This window comes from Xenopus laevis, chromosome 2L, assembly GCF_017654675.1.
Source record: "Xenopus laevis strain J_2021 chromosome 2L, Xenopus_laevis_v10.1, whole genome shotgun sequence".
In the NCBI taxonomy this organism is placed as follows: Eukaryota; Metazoa; Chordata; class Amphibia; order Anura; family Pipidae; genus Xenopus; species Xenopus laevis.
The window spans coordinates 25,969,877-25,984,331 of NC_054373.1; the positions used below are offsets into that span (position 1 = coordinate 25,969,877).

The window sequence follows — 14,455 nt, forward strand, 5'->3', positions numbered from 1 at the left end:
CCCAATAATCAAGACAGCTCCAAATTATGGAAAGGCCGTCTCCCATTTTATCCAAATAATTCAAATTTTTTAAAATGATTTCCTTTTTCTCTGTAATAAAACAGTACCTCGTACGTGATCCCAACTAAGATATATTTAATCCTTATTGGAAGCAAAAGCAGCCTATTGGGTTTATTTAATGTTTACATTCTAGTAGACTTAAGGTATGGAAAGATCTGTTATGCAGAAAACCCCAGGTCCAGAGCATTCTGGATAACAGGACCCATACCCGTACTCCCTATCAATTGAAATATTTTAAAACAAGAATAATTGAAGGCCAACTTAAAATAGCTATTCTAGAACATAAAATTAACTTAAAGGTGAACCACCACCTTTAACCTGCCTGTATGTTTTTGGAGTGCGTGCAGCACGTAACATCACTGTCAGGGACATATACTGGCTCATGGTACAAATGGTATGCAGTCAAGCCTTAGGCATTTCTAGCTAAAATGAACACAACCCATCGGTTATACTCAACTGAATCTGTAGGACTGGCTGAGAAATGCGCAGCACGTGCAGGTTTACTCCCCTTTGCAAGTCATTCAGCAAAACAAAAAGGCCAAGTAAAACCAAAGTCACAATGACAAAAGAAAGGCACAGAGCTGTCACAAAGCGAAGACTCTCCCCTAATTAAGGCAACATTTTCACATTATCACCTTTTGTTCTGTAATATTAAACCTGTGAAGCAAAAGTTCAAATGCTTAGGAAAAATAAACATGGCTGGGGAATGCGACGCGCTTCCGCTGGGGAGAAGAGAGCATGAATATGTGTTGTTTGCTCTCTCATCTGGGTCAGGGTTTACTAGCAAACCTGTCTGCAAAAGAAAATGCATCATGTCTTTGTCTCACAGCTTCCCTGTGCACAAAGGCTATTGTAACAGCTCAGCCAGGGAAAAGGATACCGGATGCTAATCTTATTTATAAGGGGATAAATGGGATAGAAGAGGTGTGATAGGTGCCCTTTTTAGTTTTAGTTTAGACTTAGCCAAGTGCTCCTTCTTTCCTGCCCTGGGGCAACATGTCTGCCCAATGTTCTACCTGAGGCTACAGGTGTCTGTTAAAGGGTTTGTTCACCTTTACAATAACTTTTAGTATGATGTAGAGAGTGATATTCTGAGACAATTTGCATGTGATTTTTCAGTTTTTATTATTTGTGGTATTTGAGCTTATTTAGCTTTTTATCCAGCAGCTCTCCAGTTTGCAGCTTCAGCAATCTGGTAGCTAGGGTCCAAATTACCCTACACACACCTCCCAACATTTTGGTAGTAAAAAGAGGAACAACATTTTTTTTCCCCCCTTTCTGTGGCCACAATCCCTAATTACGATGTTCATTTTACAAAACTTGGCAGGTTATGAAAGTTTGAAAATAATTCTCCTTATCTAAACTGTTTTTTTGTGTCTCAAAACTGTTACAAAGTATCTTATTTGGACCTGTTACCTGTTCTGGGCTCTCTGCTTAAATCCAATTAAGTTAGAAACTTTGTTTCTTTTTCTGGCTGTTCAGTGCAGAGAAAATAGGGATTTTCCAGTACAAATGAGGGACTGCGGGTTGAGCTCTCAAAAGAGGGTGTGTCCCTCCAAAAATGGGACAGTTGGGAGGTATGCCCTACCAACCCTGCACTGATTTGTATAAGACTAGAATAAGAATAGGAGAGGATCTGAATAGAAAGAAGTGGCAATAACAATACATTCGTAGCCTTACAGAGCAAATGTTTTTTTAGATGGGGTCAGTGACTCCTATTTAGTCATAGGAAGAAGGCAAATAATTAAAAAATAAATAATGAAGGCCAACTGAAAATCTGCTTAGAATTAGCCATTCTGCAACATACTACAAGTCAACTTAAAGGTGAACCACCCCTTTAAAGGAAAACTTTACCCCCAAAATGAATATTTAAGCAACAGATAGTTTATATCATATTAAGTGACATATTAAAGAAATCTTACCAAACTAGTATATATTTATAAGTAAATATTGCCCTTAAACATCTCTTGCCTTGAGCCAGAAATCACCTGACCAGAAATACTACAACTCTAACTGTAACAGGAAGAAGTGTGGAAGCAAAAGACAGAACTCTGTCTTTTAATTGGTTCATGTGACCTAACATGTATGATTGTTCGGTTTATTTGTGTGCACTGTGAATCCTATGATCCCAGGGGCGGCCATTATTTTTTAAAATGGCAGTTATCTATTTAGTATTATCCAATGGCACATACCACTAAAAAAGTATATTATTATGAAAATGGTTTATTTACATGAAGCAGGGTTTTACACCTGAGCTGTTTTATGAATATCTTTTTATAGAGACCTACATTGTTCGGGGGCATAGTTTTCCTTTAAGAACCAATAAACTCCCTATCCGTAGTAAAGAATACAGGGTTGCCACCGGCCATGTTGGAGTTTATCTTTCTGCCCTATTAAAGGGGTGGTTCACCTTTCAGTTAACTTTAACTATGTTATAGGATGACCAATTCTAAGCAACTTTTCAATTGGACTTCATTATTTCAAGCTTTCAAATGGGGATCACCGACCCCATCTAAAAACAAATGGTCTGTAAGGCTACAAATGTATTGTTATTGCTACTTTTTTATTACTCTTCTTTCTATTCAGACCCTTTCCAGCAGGTGTTTCCAAACTACAGTTCCCAGAATCCTCAGAGACAAAATAACATGTGCAACATCCCTTGTGTATAATATAAGGCACCCTATATTAGATGCACAAGCATGTCAGCCTTGGAGTCCTGCACTTGCTGTAATACATTTCCCAGCATCCTCCAAGGCAGAAGGGCCCATAGGAAATCTAGAGGCTGTGTTCCAAGAACATGCTCCTGTTAAACGTATCCTTGAAATCAGGATCGACGCCAATGAATGAATGAATGTCCAGTAAGTGCTTGAAGAGAGCTCAATTCTCTGATGTCTATGGGGCTGCCGGAACTTCATTATTGAGAGATCCATCTCCCATTCACCGATACAGAGCTGAAATACCTCTTGCCTCTGGCTTGCACTGTGTGACTCAATGTGGCCACCTGAAAAAGGAAGGTCCCCCATAGGCCACAATTGTAAGTACAAGTATGTTGGGCGTGTGTAATGTATATTAATAAAAGACGTCACACCAGAGAACAGCTGCCATTATGGGCGGATATATATATATATATATATATATATATATAACTGATTTTTCTCTGTAACGAGACAGTGCCTCGTACTTCATATTAACTAACCTACCATAACTCTATCTTGGTGGCAAAACAATTTTATTTTAACGCTGAAGGCTACAGGCCCCTGCCTATAGGTTTTGGGAGTGTGGGAGGAAACGCATAGAGACACAGGGAGAACATACACACTCTCCGCATATAATGCCCTGGCTGGAATCAAACTCAGAACCACAGTGCTACACGGCAGCATCACTATCAGTGATTGGTATATCACTTATAGTGATCGAATATCGTGGATTAGTAAAAACAGTAGGAAGGGTTAGTATCTGTGGGAACTTTTTGGTTGGTTTTCAGGGTTGGCAGCACTTGGCCTAATATTCTGTACCTTCCTCTAATTATGCAGCTCCTCCTTGACCAATATCCTTATAAATTACACATGGGGGACATTGTTGCCTTTTTTAATGCCACTTTCTTCTCTGGCATCAGTGAATCTCCTGAGCAAAGTGACTGACACCTCTGAACAAGCTCATCTGTGATTAATAAAGGCTTTCCTCCTATTTCAGTGTCATGTCCAGCAGTTCCCTCTTCCAGCTGTCACCATGGCCGTCATGTGACCGAGATCGGCGGTATGGCAACTTTCCATTCAAGACTCCAGCCCTGGAAACACAGTATTTGACTGATGCAATGTCAACAGCAATAGTGAGCGGTGCCGTTACTTAAGGAGAGGAGTTTTAAAGGGGCATGACACATCTAGAAAATCATCACACGTGAGCTTACAGTTGTTAGAAGCTGGTCTTACTCCTGTCCAAATTATTTTTTGTGCCCCCCTTAAAAGGACAGGAGCTTTGTGGTTGAGCCCTATATATAACTAACACGCTGTGACCTCAGCATACACTCGGGGGCCCAGCATTCACTTCTTCTGTTTACTCCACCGCCAGGACGTTGGAACCTTTAAGGCTTCTGGGGATCAAACGCTTGTTCCCATAGGATTTTACAATATTGTAACCCCAGCCAAGAAAGCACTCAGACAGGCCGAAAATGCAAATTAAATAATGTGAGGCGCATTTATTGATTTTCTGTTAATATTCATGAAATGCAGCAAGTGATGGCCATGTTAAAGGAGAACCAAAGGTGAATACCCCGAAGAGTCCAATACAGTGGCCACCCCGACTGAGGTTTGGGCCAGTGGGTGCCTTCCAAAGAAAAAAAAAATCACACCAGCCCAGGGTACCTCGTGATCATGCTTGATCCATTAACCAAATGTACCCTGTGCCAACAGTACTATAGTGTGCTCTGGGGACACTCAGAAAATGTATAAAACCTAGAGGTACCTCAGTAACCATAACAACAGCAACTGCCAGTTTCTGGCAGCAAATACTTCCTTAGATCTAGTAACTCGGAACCAGGGAAATAAAGCGGCTTCAAAGGCTAAATATAAAGCAATTTCAGACTGACAATCGTAGATTGACATTGAAACAGAAACCTAGAGGTACCCCAGTACCATAACAACAGCAACTGCCAGTTTCTGGCAGCAAATACTTCCTTAGATCTAGTAACTCGGAACCAGGGAAATAAAGCTTCAAGGACTAATAATAAACCACTCGCAGACTGACTTTGTGGCATCCGCTTCATTACAGGCAAGTGAGTGACAAAGACAATGGAATAGCTAGCGCTTCCTAAAGGGGAAGGCAAGCCAATGTTCCGGCAAGGGGGTAAAGAAGCAGAAATGTTTTTCAAACAAGTAATTCCAATTTTTAGAATCCTCTTATTAAAATAAAAGGTTTGGAAACTTGTCTCTCCTGATAGCACTAAGGGTCGGTGGACCGATGGAAAGCTCGTGCATTTCAACAGATCAGCAAACTTTCTATATAAAGAAATGCAAATAAGGATAAGAAAACCAACAACCAAGCGAATGCATGTGATAGGGATGCAGCTCCAGGTTTCCATTAAAGGGATAACCTCATCACCTATTGACATCCATAGCACCACTGAATTATGCAGACATCTATAGTGCTAGATTTCATATACTGGTATGGGACCTGCTATACAGAATGCTCAGAATAACAGATCATTCCGTAATTTGGATCTTCATACCTCAAGTCTACCAGAAAATCATGTAAACATTAAATAAACCCAATAGTCTGGTTTTGATTCCAATAAGGATTAATTATATCTCAGTTGGCATCAAGTACAAGCTACTGTTTTATTATTACAGAGAAAAAGGAAATCATTTTAAAAAAATTCGGATTATTTGGATTAAATGGAGTCGACGGGTAATTCTGAGCTTTCTGGATAATGCGTTTCCGTATAACCGATCCTATTCCTGTACTGATTTCATGCAATATACAGTAGTTTTGTTTGGACTGCCTTTACCAGGTTTCTCATTGCTGCAAATCTCACAGCTAAATCAGACACAGAGATTGCACGCACGTATAGTAAATGTCAACCAGCGTATGCAATAAGAGCTTTGCCCCACTGGATGATTGCAATCTGCCCCGCTGGCGACATATTAAAGAATCTAACCGAACTGTAATATATATTTAAGTAAATATTGTCCTTTTGCATCTCTTGCCTTGAACCCCCATTTTGTGATGGTCTGTGTGCTGCCTCAGAGATCAGCTGACCAGAAATACTACAACTCTAACTGTAACAGGAAGAAGTGTGGAAGCAAAATACAGAACTCTGTCTGTTAATTGGCTCATGTGACCTAACATGTATGGTTTGTTTGTGTGCACCGTGAATACTACGATCCCAGGGGGCGGCCCTTATTTTTTTAAAATGGCAAATTTCTATTTATGATTACCCAATGGCACATACTACTTAAAAAGTATATTATTATGAAAATGTTTTATTAACATGAAGCAGGGTCTCACATATGAGCCATTTTATGCAATATATTTTTATAGAGACCTACATTGTTTGAGGGGTATAGTTTAACTTTAAGACCCTGCCCCATGGTTATAAATGTATAGTACGCAAGAACCTTCATTTAACAACCGCATAGTAGTAAAGCAATGCCAGAGCAAAGGTGCCTAATGATATGTAATTGCACAGGAGGAACCTTTAATCGGTATTTTAACTGTATACACTCTCAATCCTGCCCCTCTCTCTATAAGGAGCCTCATGTAAACAGCTCCCAGAATGACTTTATTTAACCTGAGGTCACAAAGTGTGATCTGTCATTTTACAACAAGTTCTAGCGGCATGAGCAGAAACAGGTTGTGGCTTGTGCGTTTCACGGTTTGATTCACAGTTACACTGCTGAATCATTTCTGTACATACAGTCTGCTCCCAGCTCTGGTGTTCCAGTAACAAACATTAAGGCAGTGCAGCCCCATGTACAAACGCAACGGCCAATGAAACTTTTCATTCCACACAAGCCCATAAGTATGTCTTTACGCATTTCATGCATGTTTCTGTACTGCAGTATGTATGCAATGAAATATGTGTTTAGTGCTACTCTATGGAAAAGAGGTTCGATGGTAGAAGCAAAGCCATTATGCTTATATACATAGGTCTTATACGTATTACTACATAGACCAGCTCTTGCTGAACTGCAACTTGGGAGCACCTCAAAAGCCGCTATGACTGTGTTGTTCGGCAACAGCCGGAAAACCACAGATTTAAAGTCAATTGGAAAACTTGCCCGGTGCTCTACTGAGCACTTCTGCAATGTAGTAATTATATATATATATTAATTTTGAGCATTTTGAGAGAGGGGTTGAGAGAGCGGCTGAGCAAAAGGTCTTAGTTCAGCAGTGCAAAATTGCTTACCAACAGCAAAAAACAGGCAGCTTTTGAACTCTGTACTTTGCACCCAGAGGTGCAACTATGTGTGCTCTTAGAATGTAAGGCAAAGAGTTGTGATAGGCTGATGGCACACTGGTGTTCCTTAGAGCACCCCCTAGCTTGCACAAGCTGTATATACAGGGCCCTCTTGTTCCTTACAGTGCTGTGCTTTGCACTCTGCACCACATTCATAATTTAATAAAAGGGCTCCATACATACAGATGCCCCCTTAATGATCTAGTACTTGCGCCCTTGACATGAGAAATGACCCCTACAGTCCAATAACACCACACACACCCCCAAAAACACACAATCAGCGTAACTGGCCTGTGTATTGCGTTATTTTTGGGACCATAAATGGTAAGCTCCACTGGTACAGACAGATGGGGATAATTATGCATCTCCCTGTAACTGTGCCATGTAAACTGTCAGCTCTATGTACAGTGTCACAAATAATATCCCCCAAACACCATTCAGTAACCTGGCTGGACACCACCCCACCCCCCCCCCACCAGTGCAAGGCGCTGTCAAAGTGTAACAGCTGAAATAAAAACCCAAATGTCAATATCACATTATCCCAGACAGAACCATTATCTACATCAGTTTCACCCCCTCCCCTAGTCTTTCCTGGAGTGCCTCTTCCTATGCACATCACTAGTGTTTGCTCTGTCCCGGTGTTTACAACCCGCGTCCCTGACTTCCTGTATGAGAAACCCCAACGCATTTCGTGCCTCCTGCTGCACTAGAGAGACATGCTGGACGTGTGCATTTTCTAACACAAAACTAACAAAGGGAACATGACACATGTCAATGAAAACCAAACAAATAATGAACTTTGGAGCTTCCTCCTTGAAGCAAATGTTAAGTGTTTTTTTTTTTTGGGGGGGGGGGATTAAATAATACTTCCTATTCATTTATGCAACTAGTGCCAAGCAAAATCTAACAGGAGCTAGAGAAAATGCACAGAGTCAAGAACTGGCAGTTACCCCAGCTGCCAGCCACTGGTTCCATGCTTCTCACGTTGCACCAACTGCCAACGTATTTCAGATGATGGAGACAAGGAGCAATGACAAACAAAACCAGTTAGTCATGGGCACAAATAGGATCATTAGGAATCCACACGCACATATCCAATAGTTATGCCCTTCTTTTTTATGTGCACTAGTTAATGGGTTGGTAAAATCCAGACCCTGGCTATGGAACCTTGCAGTGTCCCCCATTCATTTCTGCAACTATAACTCCCAGAAGCCTCACTCCAGCGAAGCAGGATTGGGGTTGTAGGCCAAGGTTGTCTTCTTCCAAGCAGGAACTCTGGTTTGCTCTCACATTCCAAAAACCTACAGACCATGGGTGTGCCATTGTGATAAGGACTTTAGATTGTAAGATCCACTGGGGGGCAGGGACGGATGTATTATCACTAGTGATAATACCCGTTACACTGAAAAATTTGCGAAGCTCAGAAAATGTGCGCAACGCAAAAAATTCCAAAATGCATTGAAGTCAATGGACGTCAAAATTATTTTGACGAGCGACAATTTTTACACGAGTGACTTTTTTGGCAAATGCGGAAATTCCCTGTGAATCCATGACTGGCAAATAAATTTGAGCATCACTGCTTATCACTGTAAAGAAATCTAAAAAGTATCATTATAAAAATAACAAGTATCCAAGAGTTCCTGATGATCTCCTGAAAGGGCACCACCCTTGTTGTATTCTGCTGGGCTTATTATACTCCCCAATTATTATACTTCCCAGTTACTATACCCCCCAATTATTATACTCCCCGTTGGCATCCTACACAAGGGCAGGGGTTATTATACTCCCCATTGGTATCCTACACAAGGACAGGGGTTATTATACAACCCGTTGGTATCCTGCACAAGGGCAGGGATTATTATATAACCCGTTGTATCCTACACAAGGGCAGGGGTTATCATACTCCCCATTGGTATCCTACACAAGGGCAGGGGTTATTATACTCCCCATTGGTATCCTACACAAGGGCAGGGGTTATTATACTCCCCGTTGGTATCCTACACAAGGCCATGGGTTATTATACAACCCGTTGGTATCCTACACAAGGGCAGGGGTTATTATACTCCCCATTGGTATCCTACACAAGGGCAGGGGTTATTATACAACCTACTGTATCCTACACAAGGACAGGGGGTATTATACAACCCGTTGGTATCCTGCACAAGGGCAGGGATTATTACATAACCCGTTGTATCCTACATAAGGGCAGGGGTTATTATACAACCCGTTGTATCCTACACAAGGGCAGGGGTTATTATACTCCCCATTGGTATCCTACACAAGGGCAGGGGTTATTATACAAACCGTTGGTATCCTGCACAAGGGCAGGGGTGACTCAGAAACCAATTAACATGTAATTTAAATAAATAGCTGTGATGTTTTTCCTTTCCTCTCCGAGAGATAAGGAGTACTTGGATAGACAAAAGGTTGGTTAAAGGTTGCCCAAAAAGTAACAGTCACATCAGCATTAATCTGCTTCCATGGCCTCATGTATATTGCATAGAAAGAGACTTGTAGCCAGCAGGTGAACTACAACTCTCAGCATTTCCCATGGCAGTTCAGCGGCAGCTTGGGAGGCGCATGTAAAAGATCACAGAAGCCAAGGAACGTAATTACTTTAGAGACTTCGCTGCAATACAAAAACAATCCCCCGTCCGCCCACCATGCAGTTGGTCCCTGTTTTGAGACTGGACTGGGATGAGATCACTATCTAACCCAAAGACAAGAGGATACGTTTAAATACATGTCTCACAGGCACGCTGACCAGATAAGGGACTATAATCTCTAAAATCTCAGGGTTTTATCTAATCTCCCATCTCGCAGGCCATCGACCTCCGGGAGAGACGTACGGAATAAAGAAAATCTCACTAAACTTCATGTGCCGCCTGTGAAGGCAATGCCGGATCCAGCACACCAAGGGTGCAATTAACCATTAGGTTACAATCTGTGAGCGGAGACTAGTAGAAAGATCCATACTGTACCAGGGATCTACTGCCATCCCATAATATCTTGTATTTCAATACTTCCTTATTAAAAACGTATGTTCCACGTCTTATTTGATGTCCTGCTTTGATGCTATAGTGTTGGTTCCTCTACATTGACTTAAAGGGCAAGTAACATGCAATGCATTGGGGGAGCCAATCAGTTGCTCCCCCCCCACCACTCCATGAACTGCATTTCATTTGTCCTTTAAACAATGTGGCCTGACCCGTGTGCCGAAAAACTAAGGGCCTCCAGCAGTGATGCAAAACAAATAGGTTTGTGACTCGTGACAAATATCTGCTGTGCAGAGCCAGACAATATCCCAGCCATAAAGCATGATGGAACTGCTGTCTTACAAAATACTTCCAGTTGTTTAACAGAACTCCAGTCAGCACTTAGGCCACTGTTCGGAACACTGCAGCTCACTGATGAACTTGAACTACAACTCCCAAATGACTTCAGAGAATGGGGTCAGTGAGCAAAACCTTATGGAAGTCACATCAGAAAAAAAACAAATCCTGTGTCTTTAAAAACTCACTGTTTCTATCCGAACAGAACATGGAGACCAATGTAAATAATACTGAGGGGGCAATGCTGGGGTACAAGGAGCGCGACTGGGAAAATCCCCCCCATACAATGTAATATCAGCAGCAGAACATGATGCAATGGTGCTACACATGCTTCTAGTCTGTGACACAGCAATGGCCGGGTGCTATGGTGCAAAACTGTCAGTTACTGCAGCATCAGGGGAATGAAAGGCAATATTCCTCAGGGAGGGCTTTCCGATAAAATAGATGGGGTCGTGGAGAGTAAGAGGGCAGAGTTGTGTGCAAACGCATGAGGGAATGAATTATGTGTAGAATCAGGAGCAGCCCTGTGGGTGAATCACAATGCAGCTGTCTTGCTCACAGCCGTAACCCGGGCACGGTGCCAGTTAGTGGCCAGTCAGTGTGACTCACTGAAGCACAATCAGTCCATTCCCATCCTCAACTCATTACTCTGGGATTTCTAGGTGGTTCATTAACCCCTCTGTGTCCAACCGGCAGCCTCGGAAGTAGTCACACTACAACTCCCAGCAGCCTGGCCATTTTCTGCCAGTACTCTGGGAGTGTAGCACTGGAACGTGCAAGCTGTGGGAGCAGCTGTTAGTAGAACTACAAATCCCAGTATATCAGTGAGGAAGGGAGTGAGGGGGGGTAGTTTCACAACAGATGGAGGGACATAGTTACTAGGGCGGGGGGCCCTCCATATACAGTATCTGACAGTTTAGCCATAGGGTTTTGGAGGAGACCAAGCCAGCGCCTCAGCAGAGGTATGTACAAAAACAAAGTAGCAAACATACACATGACTGAGTATCAAGAGGAGGAGATTGCTAGTAATATATATATATATTGTTATTGTACCCCCAGCAGTCTCCCTGTCACCTGAGACAATGTGTTTATCTCCCCCGTTTCCTGCTTCCCCTCATCCCCCAGTCCTACTACATCCCCCCAGTGCTACTATATCCCCCCAGTGCTACTATATCCCCCTAGTCCTACTATATCCCCCCCAGTCCTACTATATCCCCCTCAGTCCTACTACATCCCCCCAGTGCTACTACGTCCCCCCAGTCCTACCACGTCCCCCAGTCCTACCACGTCCCCCAGTCCTACCACGTCCCCCCAGTCCTACCACGTCCCCCCAGTCCTACCACGTCCCCCCAGTGCTACCACGTCCCCCCAGTGCTACCACGTCCCCCCAGTCCTACCACGTCCCCCCAGTGCTACCACGTCCCCCAGTGCTACCACGTCCCCCAGTGCTACTACATCCCCCCAGTGCTACTACATCCCCCAGTCCTACTACATCCCCCCAGTGCTACTATATCCCCCCGTCCTACTACATCCCCCAGTGCTACTACATCCCCCAGTCCTACTACATCCCCCCAGTCCTACTATATATCCCCAGTCCTACTATATCCCCCCAGTCCTACTACATCCCCGAGTCCTATTACATCCCCCCAGTGCTACTACATCCCCCCAGTCCTACTATTTCCCCCAGTCCTACTATATCCCCCCAGTGCTACTATATCCCCCCAGTGCTACGATATCAACCCAGTGCTACGATATCAACCCAGTGCTACTATATCCCCCCCAATGCTACCTTATCCCCGGGGCTGAGAGCTCAGGTCTCAGCCATTGTCGCTGCCAGACAACCCTTCAGCCCTCGGCCCCTGACACTGCTCATTCTCTGAGTGTCCCTCGCCCTACACGTCCCTGTCACCTCTATATAAATATATATATTTAGTGCCACATCCCCAGCAGTATCAGCAGCAGCCGCATTACCTCATTTCCATGAGAGCCACAGGCGCGGGTCTCCCTGCAGAATCCCAGACACATCCTCCTGCCGGGGCAGCGCCACTACATCTCCCCGGTGTCTCTCCCCGGTGTCAGTCTCTCCCCGGAGCGCAAACTTGAGCGCTATGAGTGGCGCCTCCCCGGGCACTGAATGCACAGCCGCTGGCTCTTATCAATCATGTGTTGTGCTTCCTGGTAAATGATCATCCAATCTCCCCCTCCCACTCGTTCCCAGCCTGGCTGAGTCACACACGGGGCTGAGACTGAAGCGCTGGAGCCCCCAGTACATGAGTCACTAACGCTGCCCGAACTACAGCTCCCGACATCCCCTGACAGACAGACTTCCAGCAATGCCAGAGAAGCAGCAGTAACACACTTACCCTTTGCTGCGCATCACACACGTATCAGGTATCCAGCAGCTCCTCGCACAGCCTCTCCACCAGGGCGGCACAAGCACTGAAAGCTGGGAAAGCTGCACCGTATTCTCCTGCTGATGATCCGCCTCCCTCCTTCCCTCTCTCTCTGGTTCTGGGCTCCGCTGCAATGTCTGACTGTCACAGCCTCCCCGCAGCACTGAGTCCCGCCTCCTCCTCCTCAGCCGCTACTCTCCTGGCCCCGCCCACACGCCTGTCACTCACTCGGCCTCCCACTAGAGCCGTGTCCTGTCACACAGTGCGGGGTCTCGAGCTGTGCGTGTCTGTGCTGCTTGTGCTCTCACTGCTGCTGGGGAATGATGGTGCGGGGCAGGGCTGATTAGAGCTCCTTGTGCTGGAGGCTGGGATAGAGATTCCTCCGAGTCTACACGTGCTATAGGAACTAAGCGCCGCCCACCACAGGGTCTCATGCACGGAAATACACAGAATTCCATAGTTTATGTATATATATATATATAAGTGTTATCTTGTACTTGGGGATCACTGAGCTTCCCCCCACATTAACCCCCAGCCTGGAGTCTACAGCGTTTTAAATCACGTACAGCTGTGGGATCTCTTATCCACAATCCAAGGGACCTGACAATTTCTAGATAACCGATCTTTCCGTAATTTGGATCATTATACCTTCAAGGAGAATTTTGGATTCGGCCGGAAACCTGAATTACTTGCGAACGATTCGGCCAAATACCGAACCGAATCCTAATTTGCATGTTCAAATTAGGGGTAGGAAGGGGGAAAATGGTTCACTTCCTTGTTTTTATGACAAAAAGTCACAATCGTTCCCTCCTTGCCCTGATCTTCCGCATGCGCCGAAAGTATGGGAAAATGCTGATACGCCATTCCGAAGATTACCAAAATATACAAATTAGAGGTGGGAAACTTTTTTTACTTCCTTGTTTGTGATTTCCTTTCCCAACCCTAATTTGCATATGCAAATTAGGATTCGGTTCAGATGGCCAGAAGGATTCGGTTGAATCCCGAACTGAATCCTGGATTCGGTGCATCCCTACTTTTTTTTAATTTACGAATGAATTCTCCTTTTAAGTCTACTAGAGAATCATTTAGGACAGGACTACACAGACGTTTTCAGCGCGATCCGACTCACTGCGACAAATCACATGCGACGGAAATAAGGTAAGAGATAGACATGTCGGGTGAAGTCTCAGAGTTGATCACGACTGTCGGATGCAGACGCAGCGTCAAGAGGAGATTTGTCAACGGGCGACTAACCCCCCTGAATCTGACTGTGTGTCTCTGCCCTTAGTATGTTATAGAATGACATTCTTCTGTAATAAAGTTTTTATTGAGTTTTTAATTTCTTAATATGGGGATATTTCTTCACAACCAAGTCTCACATAGATAGAGAGTGTTGTAGAAAGTAACTCCCCACATTAGGCCTCTGGGATTTATATATCCAGTCAGCTGAATAGGGTGGGGTAAAAGCATTTTCCAGGTGGGCCCATAAGGGAACAGTAGCTTCCGTGTGAAGAGGGAGGATAGTTAATAGTTGAGCTGCCTGATAATAAGTATTGTATAAAGATATGGGAAGCCTAATCCTCCTGAATCTCTGGATCTATATAAAATGGTTTAGCTAACCCTACGACCACCAGCTCCCCAATCAAAGGAAACCGGTTTAGTTTTAGATTTTCTTAAATCTGTTCTGTTAATTGGAGTTGGGAATGTTCTAAAAA

At 44.0% G+C, this 14,455-nt stretch overlaps 1 protein-coding gene across 2 annotated transcripts in view; it reads right to left on the reverse strand.

Moving 5' to 3' along the window:
• Window positions 1-13,130, reverse strand: part of nrip1.L (nuclear receptor interacting protein 1 L homeolog) — a 62,594-nt gene extending 49,464 nt beyond the window's left edge. The window contains exon 1 of one of the 2 annotated variants that reach the window (XM_018245998.2): window positions 12,711-13,130. The gene's annotated coding sequence lies outside the window, so the exon portion shown is untranslated. The other variant, XM_018245999.2, reaches the window with a different exon arrangement.
• Between the last annotated feature and the right edge of the window lie 1,325 nt (window positions 13,131-14,455).